This window comes from Cinclus cinclus, chromosome 6 (assembly GCF_963662255.1).
Source record: "Cinclus cinclus chromosome 6, bCinCin1.1, whole genome shotgun sequence".
NCBI lineage: Eukaryota > Metazoa > Chordata > Aves > Passeriformes > Cinclidae > Cinclus > Cinclus cinclus.
Window position 1 is genome coordinate 12,538,611 of NC_085051.1, and position 16,637 is coordinate 12,555,247.

The window sequence follows — 16,637 nt, forward strand, 5'->3', positions numbered from 1 at the left end:
GTCAGGCATAAAAGAAGGAGATGACAGTAATCATGGTTAGACCCCCCTGTTAGAATTGCCCACTTGTCCCTCATACCAAGATTTTGCACTGAGTTTGGCTGATGCTCATCATCACCAAGAGGACAAAATGAAAACCCATTATCCCACAGGTTAAGGTGAATAGCTAGTAGATGTGCTGGGAACATAATCTGGGAATTGTAGTAGCTTGTTTCCCCTAAGTAAAGAGAAGAAAAAGGTATTGTGCATCAGAAGAGCATGGAAGTGTCCCAAGGCTTCTCCTAGGACACTGTTAATCACAAAAAATCCTTACCTTAACACCTTTCCTTAGGCATTGTCAAACAAATGCAACAAAAAGAAAGAACAAGATTTAAAAGTTCAGGACATCATTAAAGGCATGGTTAAGGGCCAAATTAAAGGAGGAGAGCAATGGACCAAGGTATTGGAAGGTGGGAAACAGTGTCAAAGGTTAAACTAACTTTAAATTTTAAAAACCCCCAAACAACAGAGAATGGGAAGCTAGTGAACATGAATAAAAATAGAGATGAAAACCTCTGAACATCAAAATATTCCAACACAATATATAACATCGGATCATTCTTATCACGTTGTCCTGGGAATAAAGCCAAGACATTGGAGCAAAAGAAATGGAAGAATGTGAAGGAGAGAAGGAAGTCTAGAAGTATCCATTTCAATATTGAACTGCTTCACAGTTTTCCCAGTTTCACTAAAGTAGATCATTGCAAGCAAGCAGCATTTTCCAGAGGGAAGCAAGTTAATAAAAAAATTAAAATATTATCAGCTCTTGCTATAAATGATACTTGTCTCTGTGCCCAGATATTTTGCCTTTGGGAGCAAAGCAGGATTTTTTTTCCCCCCATCTGCTGTTACTAGAGAGATTTTACAATATTTCCTCATGCTGCCTCCCCATGGTTCCAGGGTATAAGTTGGTGTAGACTGGGGCTATGGATAGATCATGACAGATTTTATACAAAGGAACAAAAGATGACAAATCTGGTTCTAAAATGTTAGCTTCCAAGGTCATCTACTGACAGGTTCCATACGACTGCCAGATTACTGTTTGAGTTAAGGTACTGCCTAGGAATATCAGACAGAAACTAAGAGTCTATTTCTGAATGCAGCATAGAGATAATTAACATAAATTACACCACTTCTAATGAATTACACCACTTCTAATGAATTTTAAAATGTAGACAAATACTGTGCTCAGTCAGTTTCAGTGCAGAAGTTCACAGTCTAGGAGTTGGTTCTGACACAGTGGAACCTTTTCCTAAAGAGGAAAGAGTGACAGGAGCAGGCAAGAAAATATGTGGCAAAAAAGCAAATAAAATCTAACAAGAAGTGAGAACTTTGAGGATGCAGCTCCTTATTTGCTCAGTCTCCATCTTCTAAAAGCTGTGCCCCCCCAATATATTTTGTTACAGCACCTTTTCATCATTTCTGTTTTATTTAGCAGTCACTCAAAAATTAGATAATGGAAAGTAATATTAAAGGTTATGAAAAAAGCATAGTACAATTCAAATTTTAAACAGACATGCAAGTGAGCTTTGTCCTGGCCTCTTTACTGGAGGAGAAAGGTGTGAACTGATATTGTACACCTCTGCTAAATACTCACCTGATGTAATAAGACCTGCACTAAATAAACTCTCAAGTCAACCACATTTAAGAAGTTCACTGGAATTTTCTGCTTTTTTATGGAAGGGTCTCCTAACGAACTTTTGCAGATCATTGAGTATGAAGTCTTACAGAGCTACAGACATGATATAATCTTCCCTAATTACTATCAGTCATTATTTCTTCACTATTCATCATTGTTTTTCACACTCTGGTAGATTGCTTGTCCGCATTTTAATCAGTCAACTCATCCCACGAGTCATAATCTGTATAAATGTCAAGTCAATACTTAATTCTGTTAAAGTTGAAATTGAAAACCTTATCTCATAAGCCAAACTACATTTTGCAGTCTGGGCTCTGAGTCAAAGTCAGGTGATGTGAGGGAAAGTTCAGAAAATCAGAAGAAATTCCTGGAACATTTTGTAAGCCAGTGACAATAAATTGTGTGTCTCACCAAATTCCACCTCAGGTAGATCCCTGCCACCCTACACTGGAGTACACTGTCACAGGCTTACCATTTCCAGTAAAGATTATTGTATTTTATTATTTATTATTTATTATTTTAGTGGGGACTGATTCTGCATCCATTAGTGGCCTGCTTAGTGCTGAAAGGCTTGATGAGTTGTTCAAGATATCTAGACTAGCATATTATCACTCAATTATTGGAAAAACACCAGGCAGACCATCAAAAGTTTCTCTCATTATTTTTTTAAAAATTAATAACTGAGGAGACACTTTCCTGCTTTTACCTGCAGGAAAATTCTGTAATCCTTAAACACACAGAAATCACAAAACAGAGAAAAATTAAAAGGATATATATATAAAGGTGCCTTTAAACAACAGTAGACACAATCTACAAAGTTTTTCTAATTTCAGAACTTCAAGAGGACACCGTTTTTGTGATTTACAGAAAGAGAAGAGTAGACACTTGTGTTCCTGCTTAGATGTTTGCTGGGAACTCAGTTTCCCAGTATGGTGACTTTTTACTTGATGGTTTAGATAGATGTACGATTGAATTTACAGCCAAATTAGCTTTATAATATTAGCAAATGAGACTATATTGCTCTGTATTTATAGTCTTCTTGGAAATGTGAAATTCATCTGCCCTTTCAGAGACAGACATCAATGAACGGATTAAGAACTCCAAGCCAAACATTTTCCGGTAAAAATAATTTTTATCTATTTTTAAGTTCGTATTTTCTTACTTATTTTAGATATAATCAAGCAGATGCAGCAAAAACACAAGGCTTTGAGCTGCTGAGCACCCTGAATTTTCTGTGAAAGGTAATCTGAAATAAGCCAGGTAGGGGGTATCCCTGATGGGACCAGTTCAGACCCAGAGAATGAGGAACATGTTATGACTCCTCACAATACCCTAGAATGGCTTTACTGGTACAAGTAAGAAAAATGCAAATAAAACAAAACAAAACAAATCCGAGCTGGGAAACTTAATAATTTCTCCTTTGAATGGGTCCAACAGAAGAGCAAGTGCAGCCTTTAGAAGTGTCTCCACTAGATCTGGGCACTCACCTCTCTGGGAAATGTCTTGTCCTCCAGTGACTGTTGGGCCCCTAAACTACAAACTCAGGTCACCAACATGTGGGGAAAGATTGCTGTATTTAAAAAAATCACTTGTTTTATTAAAGCAAAACCTAAAACATTAAGAAAGATTCATAGATTTTATAAAAACTCTAAAAAGCATTTCTTATGTATGGGTCTTTAGCTGTTAGTATGGACTTCATTAACTGAATTCCCAAAGAGCCTCGAGGCATGACCAGAACAATATTGGCAAGATCTCCCACCCTGAGCAATTGGACATGAATTTTTCACTCCCTCAAACATAAATAAAACACAAAACTCAGCTGCTGACTAAAACCAAAACCAACCCCTCCCTCATTTTCTACACATCATTTACTCAAGAGAAATAGGGTGGGGTTAAAATGTCCTCACAGTATGAGAAGGGGGATGCAGAGCTGCAACAAAAAGGGGACAAAAGTCATTATTTTGTCATCCTCCATGCTGGCAGCCACAGTGCCACTGCCCACTGTCCTGCCTGCAACCCCACATCCCAGTGGGACACTGTGGAGAGACACTGCTGGAAGGAGGTACAAACACTCCTCTGCCTGAGAGCAGCATTAGGTTATTTTTGGGCTTGGGAGAGGACAGAGACTGCTTGAAATCACTGTTACCTCTCTTGAGCAGTGAGATTCTGAGGAGACTTTTCCCCTTAAGTAGCCCAATTTCAAAGGACTTGTAAGACCTGTTTAGGTCTTACAAAATGAGGAAAGGTCTTTGCTGTTATCCTTTTTGTCTTGCTAACCAGCAAATGAAACACAAATTAACCCTAACTTGTAACTTGCAATTATTTTGCACTTGTTTCTTCGGTGTGCTTCTCACTGAGGAAGAGAAAGTCCAGGCTGCCCCCACACTAGGGCTGGTGAGAAGGTCACACATGAAGCTCTGGCAAACCTGTGCTCCCACTGTGCCTGCCACGATCCAGTTGGAGAACCTGGAATTGCTGAGGGTTAAAGCACACTCCAGGACACAGGCTTGGCTAGCTGCTGTTATCCAAACAAGTTGGCAGCAACTCCCTTTTCCACTGAGAAGAAAGGCTCCTGTGTTAGATTTGATAACTCCACCTTTCATCCAGGAAGTCTCCTCAGTATGAAATGAAGTGAAATGAGAATCCTGCATGATGGTCTTAAACCCATCAGATTTTTTTTACTGTTTCAATGCTTTAAAAATTATTCAGCAGAGTACCTGAGAAGTTCAGGGATGGTGTACTTGGGCCTTGGGCACACCTGGGAATGAGCCTCTAAGTCAGACTTCCAGCTTGATTTGTGTGCTGCTTTGAATCTGTTACTTTTACTGTTTCTGTCTTGTTTAGCCTTTGTTGCAGTGCCTCCTCAAACAGTGAATTCTTCCACATTCAGGCTGTCCCCCACCATACATTTATGGAACCCAGTAAGACAAATTTCCATTCAGGTCTTGCTGAAACACAGGTAACATCCTAGTTTGATTCTTGCTGGGGATAGATACACCTCACTAAATCAATGGGATTTAAACACTGACCATTTTTTTTTTAATGGCTTTAATAAACTCCTCTTTGAGAGCTGGTACTTGAAATAATCTCCAAAATATAGAACACAAAGTCGAGCAGAAATGCAAGCCTAGCTAGAACCCTAAGTACGGCAGGAGGTTTTAGTCTGAGTCCTGCCTTTGTCCTTGGACACTCAGAGATGCACATAGAGCCAAGGAGGGGCACGGAGCATGGAGAGAGGGAAGTTCACCCTGAACAAGCACAGCAGTATAATCATGAAAAACACCTTGGTGAGCAAAGGAGAGTGTAAGAGCTGTAAGAGCATGGATTGAGTCAGCTTTAGTGCTGAAGGAAGACTACAGGCTTCTCAAATGAACAAGATCTGTTCCTAGCAGTCAGTAGCTCTTTCACAAGTTTCTCCTAAGTGAGACAATCAACAAGACCCTGGAGAGGCTCATCAGAGTAATATCAATTCTAGCAATGCTTTTAAGTGCAGCAGGAAAAGAAATGTCAGGGAAGGGGAAAAAATAAGCCAGGGAAGATACACATGTGCTGTATTTGTCCCTGAGTGATGGAAAAGAATAGGTGACACAAATTCCCAAGCTCCACAATTTAGAAAGTTTTTCCCCTTTGATTACCCAATGCACTGCACCTTTTATTCTGCCTCTGCTGTATCAACTCACACATGATCAGGCAAAAAAAAAAAAAGGCAGCAATACAGATTTTTTGAAACTATAAGGACCTAAAGCTCTCCACAAGCACAAAGGACCAATGACCTGGGTTCACACAGCAATCCAGACCTGCAGAGACACTGTGTAACCCTGCTTCCTTTTTTCTCCTAAGCAGAACAGAAACTGCACTTACATCCTGAAAGGAAGAGTCACCAAAGGGTGTGCTAGATGACCTAACAGACCTTTTGCATGTCTAATGTCTGATTCAGTGCAAAGAATGCAGACCTGTGAATCATGACACTGAACTGAACAAGCAGTGACACAGCTGGAGCTAAAAGACCTCCAAACATTGCCACTCACCCAAGGCTTTATTGTAAGCATGTAAGGAACAGAAAAAGCTGATGTGTTTGAGACAGAAACACAAACCAGAAGGCAGCCTGCCAGCCTGATTCCTCCAGCAGCACGTTTCCCTGCCCAGGTAGAATCTTTGGGCTAAAGACTGTGTGGGCAGGGAATGGAAAAGAAAAGAAAAGAATCCCAAACATGGTACCTCGCAGGTAGGTGGAGTTTCTGATTCATGTTGTAATCATTCATAATAGCCTGCAGCCAGAAGGCCAAATGCTGTCATCTCCTCAGATCTCATAAGAAAAGCAGTGTAAGCTGGACCAATATTTGCAGTGGAAGATCTCCAAGTGGCACCAATGTGGGCAGGAAACGATGCTGATGAGAGCTGGGCTCGACCCAGCGCTGAGGCAGAACTGCAGGATAAGGTTTGCAAGGAGTTACTCTAGCAGCATTGCTTCTTCTTACACAGGGCTCTAAAGGGCAGCCCTGGTGATGAGGGGTCAGTAAAAGCACCAGGCCACTCTCTCTTGGAGCAGGGTTTCCTGATACCCTGGGCAATGTCCAGCCTATACAACTGCATCCCAACTCCTTGCTGCAGCTGGAGACAAGGATTTGCCCTCCTAGCAAATCCCATGCAGGGCCCTTGGGCTCTCTCTTTATGTGCAGGCAAGAAACACAGTGATCTGCAGTTCCAGTTAACTTTGGAAGTTTAACAGGCTGGGGTTACTGAACTTGCCCCAAAATCTTAGATTGATTTCAATGAAACCTAAGGATATGCTTAAGGAATGCATTGGTTTTCTTGAGCTATTGTCTCCAGTTAAAAATAGTGTTCCAATTCTAAGTTTGAAATGAGGATCTCTGCATATGCTTCAGCCCATTTTGTCTATTTTGGGAATGGACAAAGAATTTGAGACTGACAAAATAAGTACATGCAAAATACAGTTGTCTCCTTGTTACTGAAACAAACATTAATCCATATATTCTCATTGTCATAAAAAAGACTTCATGGGGACAAAGAGACTCAATGCTACTGCCTGCAGCAAAGATACCATTAATAAAATAAATCACATCATTCACAACTACAAGTGGCTCACTTTAAAGGCAAAACATAGGGAGAATAGGACTGTGTGTAGTTGGATGAAAGAGTACAATCTGTATCAGTGCACCACACACATCAACACTGCTCATACAATGAATAAAGAGGAAATGCAGCACAGTCAAATACCTTTATTAATCTTCTGCACAATGACCTTCTACTAAAGTCATATAGCCAATGGTCTACATGCTACATAAGTTATCAGATTGCTCCCCTATGAATAAATAAAATTCCACAGAAAAAATAAAAAAGAGGATTAAAGCTCAATTACTGGTATCTTTTAAAGCTTATAGGCAAATATTTCAAAAAACATAAGATGACTTGGGGCCCAAAAGGAGCACATTGAAGTTATTCAGCATAAGCAGCAAACTGATACTCCTGTTAATACCAATTTCAGCCAAATCTGACATACCATTTAAGATTTTTTTTCTTTATGCAAATCAGCTGGATGGAGGACAGAAACCCAAGCAAGTAGTCACACAGAGAGGAAAAATGGCTATTATGAAAGAACAGGCAGACTAAAAAGGGCATCAATCCTGACCTACCATAACTCTGCATCAGCCAAAATGTTACTGCTTGTCCAGAGAAATATAGAAAGGGAACTAGAAAGTCTTTTAAAGCAGAAGGAAAAGCAGCATGGATATGAGCAAGTGAGGAAGATGCAAATATATATAGGAAAGCTACATTAGCTCTACTGAACGGAAAAGTTGCTTTTCTCATGGATTTTAGGGTTGTGTTTTTCAGCTGAGAAACACACAGACCAAATCCTTCATCCTGCAAAGGAAATTTGGTGTCAATATAAAGGGCAGGTTTAAATCAGACAGAGGTTCTAGGACAGAGTGCCCAGAATCTGAGGAGACTTTGTGATGCCAGCCATCCTACAGCCCCCTCAGACAGCCTGTGACAGGAGCAGGGCTGATCTGAAATGCATTATATCACATCTTCCTCTAACACAAACAGCTCTCAGCATGTCTAAGGATGATTTTTGGACAAGAGAGGTTCTGAATTGCAGAGATGCAATACTTTCCCCAGATTACTTCTGAGGTACAGACTGTGACTTACCCATCTGTTTGGTTATTTACATACTGGGAAATGTGTAAATAAATGCTTTGTAAATACTCACCAAACCCTCAGACAGCTCACAGATGCGCTCAGGTACAGCCAGAAAATATTAAAAAGCCTAGAAGAGCTGCTGAGAAAGCAAAAGTTGTCAAAAGATTATTTTTTTTTGAAATTTCTACATTGAGTGTTGAAGGCTAAAGTAAAGGTTGAGGCTGAGTGAGCTCAGGAAAAGACACCATCAATGAATTCTGTAAATGAGGATGAGTTCCATCAGGAGAGAGAACAAACATAACTCATCTTCACTGCCTTGCAGGGATACAGGGAAGGGTGGCTTGGGTCTGGGACACCACAAGCACCCAGGCATGCTCCATTTCAACTCCCAGCAGCAGCATGGCTCTGTTCCTCACCTGACTGCTTGGTCCTGGCAGAGGCCTTGGGCAGGAGTGTTGGGATTTCCCCCCCTACAACAAAACCAGCCTGCTTTATGGAGCAGGAACTACCCTCCTAACCTCATACCCTCTACAAAATATGATCAATGTGGTTTAGCTGCACTGGCTCCAGATGAATTAGAAAAGTAAGGATTAATTAAAACAGACTTTAAATCAATACAACAGAGAGCTATGATTACACGAATGCATACATGGACAACAGATCTCCTACAAAAGGGCCTGATTCAAAGTCCATAAGGAAAATTATTAGCTCAAATAGCATTCTTCACAGCTGTGTTCCCTTTTATGACACAAAAGAGATGCATGGCTGTATTTAGCATCTCTAAGCAGAGAGCCCAGAAGCAGAGTAAGAACTGAAGAGTTTTTATTCCAGCAGAAAGGTGCACTTTCTTCTCCTATCTTTTCTTCTTTACATGAACACATTATGCAGTACCAAAAAAAAAAAAAAAAAGAATAAAAAGAAAATAAGAGAGAAGGAAATGAAAAGAAAATGGATCAGTTGAAGCCTCCAGGGAAGATAACCTTCAAAGGAAATTTAGCGGAAAATTGAAGAAAATAGAAGCTGAGATTTCTCTTGTACCTCATGGCTACAGAAATAGATAAGTAGGAGGAAAGACTGCAAGCAGCTTTGCTCCTTTTTGTGACAAGAGAGAAAGCTCAGTCTGCACTATATTCAATCAGTTCCAAAGGGAAAGAGATAACGAGAAGTTACAAATACCCACGAATAGGTTTGAATTTGACTGCTTCTAGACACACATCACTGACAAAAACATGAAATCTCAACACAGGAAAGAGAGAGAGGGAATCAAGTGATCAATATGTGACACACTTAGAAACTCACAGAAACACTCAAGCAAACTTTTAGAAGTTATCAGTGTTATCAAACCACCATTAGGCTTTCAAAAGCTTTTCCCTATTATTACAGCCTTTATTTCATCTCCAACCCAACACTCCTGAGACTGTAGCATATGAGTACAGCTATACTAACAACCAAAATTTAACACTTCATCTCATCAACATGTTGTTGCCTGCATGGGGAAGAGAGAATCTAGAAAAGAAAAAAAATATATCATGGGAAAAATATGAGACAGAAACATCAACATTAGTATCTCTATTTGCAATTAGGAGCAGTTCCAAGAGACAGCAGTTTTTTTGTTTTGGCTGGGGCTTGGTTTTCTCTTTGGAGTTTTTTAGCAGGATACAGACTGAACACTGGATGAACAGAGGGATCAGAGCAAGAATTCCAGTGTTTCCTTGGCTATTCTGTCTTGAATTGGCAGAAGGGAAAAAGATCAGTGTTTTCTTTAAGGTTTCTTGGCTTAATTAATTTGCCTGTTGTGGTAGTGTGTCCCTGAAGTGGCAAAGTCTGCTGGAGGGAGAAGAAGGCATGTGAGATTGTCTTCTTAAAAGTGAGGGAGAAGGGTTTAGCAGAGCCCAGCAAAGGAAGTGCTGCCAGTATGTGAGGGGAAAACCTTGCACCCATCCCCTCCTGAGACCAAACCATCCTACTGCTGGGCACCCTCGGGTACTTCTAGAATTAAAGTTGATCCCAACAATAGGAATCTTAACAAAGGGTAGCCATGGAAACAAGGCGCTCCTACAAAGGAAAAAAGAAAAAAAAAAAAGGCTATTCTGCACCATCAGGGGATTACTGCTTGCACCTCATTTTCTCCTATAAACAATTAAGCACCTGCAGTTTTAAGATGATGTTTGCAAATTACTTGAATCTTTCAAAGCAGCCTTATCACAGATAAGCATTGGGGAATAAGTGAAAACTCTTCCAATTGCCCAACTCCTTCCATGGTTGCTAGCCTGTGATCAGCACTGGTGGTAGTCTTGCAAAACAAATAAATCTTTAAACAATAAGCTACAGATTAAAAGTGTGAGAGCATCCCCTGTGACCCATCCAGAAATAAGAGCATTACTGAGAGGGCTGGAGACCAGTGGTGCAGAAAGTTAAGTCACCAGAGACATGAGTTCATATTTGATGCATGGGTAGAGGTGAAATGGGCTTATGGCCCTCAGACACTTCAGGGATTTGTTCCAACTGCTGTACTTGCACAGCAGCCTTTTCCTGATGAGCCTAAGGACTGGAATAATGGATTTCCTGTAGGCAGAAACAACCGAGCTTCAGCAGCAGCACTGTGTGCAAATCTGTACTCAGTACCTGCTTTGTTTGCTGTCAGAAGCACCACGGGGTACCTTGTCATGCTTGGGTTTAAACACCAACTACACGAGTGAGATCAGTGTAATACTAAACCTGGCCGGGATCATTTCTGCCACTGACCAGTGAAAGATGTGTATTTCTCCTTGTCCTTGTCTCTCTCAGAATCAGATAAAGTGTGTGCATCTGCTGGCAACCCTCCTTCTAGAGCACAACTGTACATTCCTTGGGACATCCAGAGGAATACAAGCAGCACGAGGACACGCTGTAGGAGAGAGTGCACGTGCAAAGGTGTGCTACCCCCCACCCTGAAAACTTAGAAAGGGAAAACATGGACAGTCCTCTCTTACTTGTCCTTGATGGGGAATCAGTTCCATGCCAGCATGATCAGAAGAGAAGTAGTTGTTAAAAACAACAGAGGAGTCAGTTGCCATCTTTTTGAAGCTGCTGTTTCTCCCAACAACGCACAGAGCACATAATTTCTTTGGGCAGCAGCCATCCCCATGCCAGGACCTGGCTCCCCTCAAAAGAGAAAAGGAAAATCTCAGAGCAAGAGGCTTCAAGCAGCAGTGCTCTCCTTTCCTTCATGGCACAGGCAGTGCCCTTGTGCACAGCACAGCCCTTGAGGGAACTGACCACTGCCTTCACTGCACTCTGCTCAGGACCCCAGCTGTAATTGCCTGGTGGAAGAAGAATCATTTAATTCAAAATGCAGTAATATCTTAAAACCCACTAGCTATGAAAAAAAGGACACTGCCACAAGATTCCTACCTTCTATGAGGCATTGGAGCAGTAAATCCAGGTCCTTTTCTATTAAAAACAAAGCAAAAAGCAAACCCGACAAAGTAGGTGCATGAAAGGGTTTTCCCCTATGGCTGACACTGAATCTAAATTAAACCAAGTTGTTTTCATAATTTGAAACCTCTGGTTTCTCCATAATTACAATGTTGCAAAATGAGCAGGAACAGCTAATATATACCCACAGGGAAAATTACATTTAGTGACCCTATAATGATCCAGGATAAAGAAGATGCAATAAAGGAACCCACAATATTCACTAATGAATAAGAGCAGTAAGAAAGGAGGAAACTAAATTTAATGAATGTATATAGGATTTTGATATAGAACCTGCAGGCAAAAGTAGCCAACAGTTTTATTCCAGCAATGGTCTGAGCCATAAAACACTTCATTAGTGACAACTCCCCCTCTGCAGAATGCTTGACAAAAGTCTACTTCAAAAATATATTGCCTTTATAATGTGCTATAAAGAGATCTTAACATCTATTAAAAATGAAATATTCTGCTAAAAACTAATGTAGAATCACCTGATTTTAGAATGGCTGCTTCCATCTGCTTTCCCTTGCATTGCTGAAAAGTCTTTCTGTTGACCATTAAAATTAAAAAAAAATCTCACAGTGATACTCCAGAGTCTTTTTTTTTTTTGTTTTGTTTTGTCTAGGCCTTTATTATTATTTGTTAAGCGCTTAGGAAAAAAAAAAAAAAAGGTAAAAGCAAACCACTTACCACTTACACAGGTGATTATGGAAAATCAGAGAATTACAGAATGTTAGAAGAAATTTCCCTTCCTATACACAATCTTTCCTTGTTTCTTTTTCACAATCCTTTGCTTCTCATAGTATGAGAATATTCATGACAGTAGGTGATGAGAAGGTAAAAGTAATTTCAAGGCCTTATTATGGTATGGCTCAGCTAATGCAGTGTTAGCTGATGGCACAGCATATCATGGTCCATACGTGTCTAACACATATTACAAACATACCATGCCTGTCTCCATAAAACCTACCTGACAATCTACAGAAGATTCAAATGACAATTTTACAGTGGGAATCGTTGGTCTGTAGTTAACACAGTGTCCTGACTAAAGCCCAGTGTGCAGGGTTCCTTTTGGGAAAGGCGAGTTCCCTCTCACTGACACAGTTTGCATGAATTTGCATTTGCACATCACATTTGCACTGTACCAACACTGATTCATGTTCATGCTGTGACAAGTAGAGACAAAAGCAGAGATGAAGCTTTAGCCTGCTCAGTGAAGAATGCAGTAGTCCGTACAGGCAAACTCTACCCTGCCTACCTAACACTCCTATCCTTCAGGATCAAATACACACTTGCCTCTAGAGTATACCTGGTATCAAAACTTGACATTCTATCCTAACAACTTTATAAAATTTCTGAGAAGGGTGAGCATCGTGGCTGCCATTTTCATCCAAGTCCATGAGAAACCCTTCTCCCACCTCTCAGGAACTATGAATCCACCAGTGTTCTTTTGAGCTGGCAGAAAAGATTGATTGTTCAGAAAATAGAATTCCAAATAATTTCCTAAAAATTCTAATTTTTAGAAATTTACTCTCAGAAAATTTGAATTCTTTATTAAAATAGTCTGATGTTACAGAGTTATAGGCAGCAGACAAATAGATGATTGGCATTTTGACTGTGCATTAGAAACTCCTCACTGATAAACAAAGTGTACAAAAGTTTCTGTACAGAAGTTTCAAGCACTTGCCTTTCTTATATTCAGAGCTGCCCACAGAAGTTAATAAATACCTCAGAGACTCATTTCATCTCTCAGCAATCTGCTAGATGAAGAATTGTGAAGCCATTTATTCTGCAAAATCCCATTAGTTTTTGATAAACTCTTTCAGACAAACGGTAATTTTGAGTGATTCACCTGTACAAAATAACGCACCCACACTTTCAAAATGCCATTGGGGTGAGGTCAGGCAGAGAATGAGTCTGCCAGGGTAAATGACTGCATTTGTCTCCTGTCACAGTCCTTCTCTTTGGGCACAAAAAGTACTTCCATAAGATTACAATTTGACAGAGATCGAGAAAATGGATTGATTTTTAATTTTCAGGAAGTTTTCAAGAAATTTAGAGTAACAAACCCTTTTTAAAAGCTTCAGAAACTCTGAGAGTATGTGGGGCTGTGTGTGAATTGGGAAGTGCTCATCCCTGTGGGTTTTGATGTAGGGGAACCAAGGAGCATCCTTGCTCCAGTTACACATTGCTACATTAGGGACAGTTGTGAACATTTGTGGAAGGAAGCACACAGTACCTGGGTTTCAAAACATAACAGTCCTTGGTAGAGATCCCTAATCCCTGGCTGCTAAGCTTTTATGCAGAAACAAGCTTCAGCAAATCTGTGAGAAATACAAGAGGTTTGTTCTAAGGATGTCAGCTGTGGCCCTACCCCACCCCACGACAGACAGGAACAACTGCTACTCCCAGCATGGTTAGCACCTGCCTTTAGATTCTGTAGTGAATGCACTAGAGGAAAAACCATCCCATTGGTCCAGTCCTCCTTGTCCTTCTGTGGGGAGCAACAGCCCAGCCTCAGCCAGCCCCAAGACTCTCATGCTCCAGGTTTCAAGATTCCATCTTGCTCATGTTTCCAAGAAGCTCTGACGTGGTTCTGACCGGGACACCAGCAAAGTTCCTCATCACTTCAGACCAACTTCTAGGGAATGACAACCTTCCTTGTCTGCCTTATCAATGATCTGATGTACTAGCCCCAAACCTAGCACTGAGAAAACTTCAATTCACACTCAGTTACTGCTGTACAGACTTTACAGCATGGCTGTGCATATGGGGATACTTGCTTGGATCCTATCAGGGAAGATATGATCATCAGTCAGTTATTCCCAAGCTCAAATCCTGTTTTCATCACACAAATTCTGCATGGAAACAACTAAGACAAGACCCATTTCTCTAAGTAGCTGCCTGATATATGAAACCTGAGGTTTAGTGGAACTTCAGAGAGACAGGTATCATTTTCTCAGTCACAAGCACCAGAATTCATTTCAGACATAGGAACATCACATAGATACAAGCAGTGAAACAAAATTGCATTGAATCTCCATTGGGCAATCTACACAACCCAGCTGGATTTTGAAATGATTCCATTGAACTCCTCTATGTGAATGGCACCAATTCAACATACTTTTGAGATGACTGAATTTTTTTGTGATAATCTACAATTTTAGAGCTCTATCACATTTAAGGCTGCCATCAAAAAACGTGACTAGACAAGTGGTTGGAATACCTGCATCACTTACATCACCCAGGAAAACTCTGATACAGACCTCTGCTCCACTGTCATTCACACCCTCCGTGTAGCAGAGGTTTAGGACAGAAACATTTGTGAACGAGCACTGCCAGGAGTTTAGTGGACAGCAACGTTTCATCAGATATCATTGCACTTCCAGCTCTTAATCATTTAAGTTCATTTTTAGGTTACTTTAAAATGCATCATATACTGCAAAACATAGAGCTAAAAGGCTCCACCTGAAATTCAAATAGCTACAGTGATTGCACATAACACATTTTAGGCCAGCAAAGTACATATGCCCTTGCTTTGGTAAGATTTGGGCTCTCTGTGGCAGAAGACAATGCCATTAAAGGATTCCTGAACAATTTGGGGCTACTAACCTTTTTCACGAAGGTAGATATAGAATAGTATCACAGAAAGATGAGGAAATTACCTCTCCCCAAAAGTTTATCATAATCTAATCAAACAGGGTCAGCTAACCTTTCAGTGGGCATTTAAGAGCTCTTAGGAGGAAGATCCAATTCCACTACTCTTCCCTTTTTCTATGAATACAAAGCCCTTCTGTCTTTCCTTGTGTGAAGTGTATGTCAATTTGAAGATTTTCCTTCAAACAACAAAATCTGGACCTCTAGGCTTCCCTTGGTCCACTTGGTTCCTTGCAACCTGAGGCAACAGAAGACTGGTGGAATATACTGAAGCATTGAATCACGGAATGGTTTGGGTTGGAAGGGATCTTTAAAAGTCATCTAGTCCAATGCACAGCCCACACCACCCTGGCAATGAACACAAGGATTGCTGCTGCTGGCAGGTGGGCTGGGTGAGCATGGCCAGGGTCAGAGGCTGGGATGGGTGCTCCTGTGACACCAGTCCCAAGGTGACATGGAAGGGACGCCTGGCACGGAGTATAGGTGCCAGGGAAACCGTGCTGGATGTGCACCCTCCTCTGTGGGCTCCACACCATCAGCCAGATGGTCCATGGGGCTGATGCTTTCCCCATCCCCTCTTCTTTCTCTGTGCTTCCTGCAGCCACATGTCTTCCGTCCCTTCCCACAAAGATGGGGCAGCCGCGTTTTTTTGGTTTTGGACCTCTTGGTTTCGTGCATCCTTGGAACCTCAGGGCTTTAACTCAGCCAACTCTGGGCTCACTGCTGAGGTTCCTGTATTTTTAGAGCCCCCAAAAAAGAAAGCAAGACGGCTTGTGACATCAGGAGACCACTCCTATGGCATGTATGTGGCCAAACATGGCTGTTTGGGGTCTGTGGCCTAAAGAAGGGGGAGAGCTGAGGGTGCCAATTCCTGAGGATTGCTCTCCTGCCTCCCCTTCTTGCGCCTGGGTTCCCTGGGACAAAATGGTGACAAGAAGTTTGGGGTCCCTCAAAGGCAGTGAAACAGACAGTTGGTGCAGCCCTCTAGAAGTGGATTTGGCCCCCTACATCCAGGGATATGCACGTGATTTAACAGGAACAATCTAGCAAGAAGAGGAGCTTCCAAAGCACTGCCTACAAATGTCAACAGGATGATTGCATTTGCCTCCAAAAGCGGCTGTGCCTGTTGCTGTTAAAGACAAACCAGAAAGCAGAGCTAGAAAATATGCTTTCACTGTAACAAACAAGGTGTTGCTCAGGTCTTTTCACACCTGGTGGCATGGGGGCAGCAGAACAAGCTGAGAAGCCCACCTTCCAATTATCTACCCCTTTCCTTGCCTCATGGGAAAGGTCACTTGAAACACACCAGGCTGTCTCTGTTGCAGCTTTGTCCTGCCACTGCTAAGCAACACATCACATACCTGACTGCTTATTAGCTATTCATGTCAAAAACTAGTCTTGCTGTACTGAGAACTTACTGTCTTCACATGAAACTACAGCAAAATGTAAATTATATCATGGAGCTGGCAGAGCCTCTGTTCTTCAGTGTGCTGCTTATCAGAGCAAGGTGTTCACAGCCATCCAGCTCCTGGTTCTGCCTCACTGTACTCAGCCAGAGCTGTCTCTGAAATCTCTCTAAGCTCAACGACCTGCCCATTTAGCGATGAGGAAGAAAGTGGGGATGGCTGACTACATTTTCAGAAGCACAACAGCAACTGAGCTTTTATACAGAACTTTACACCAGCAG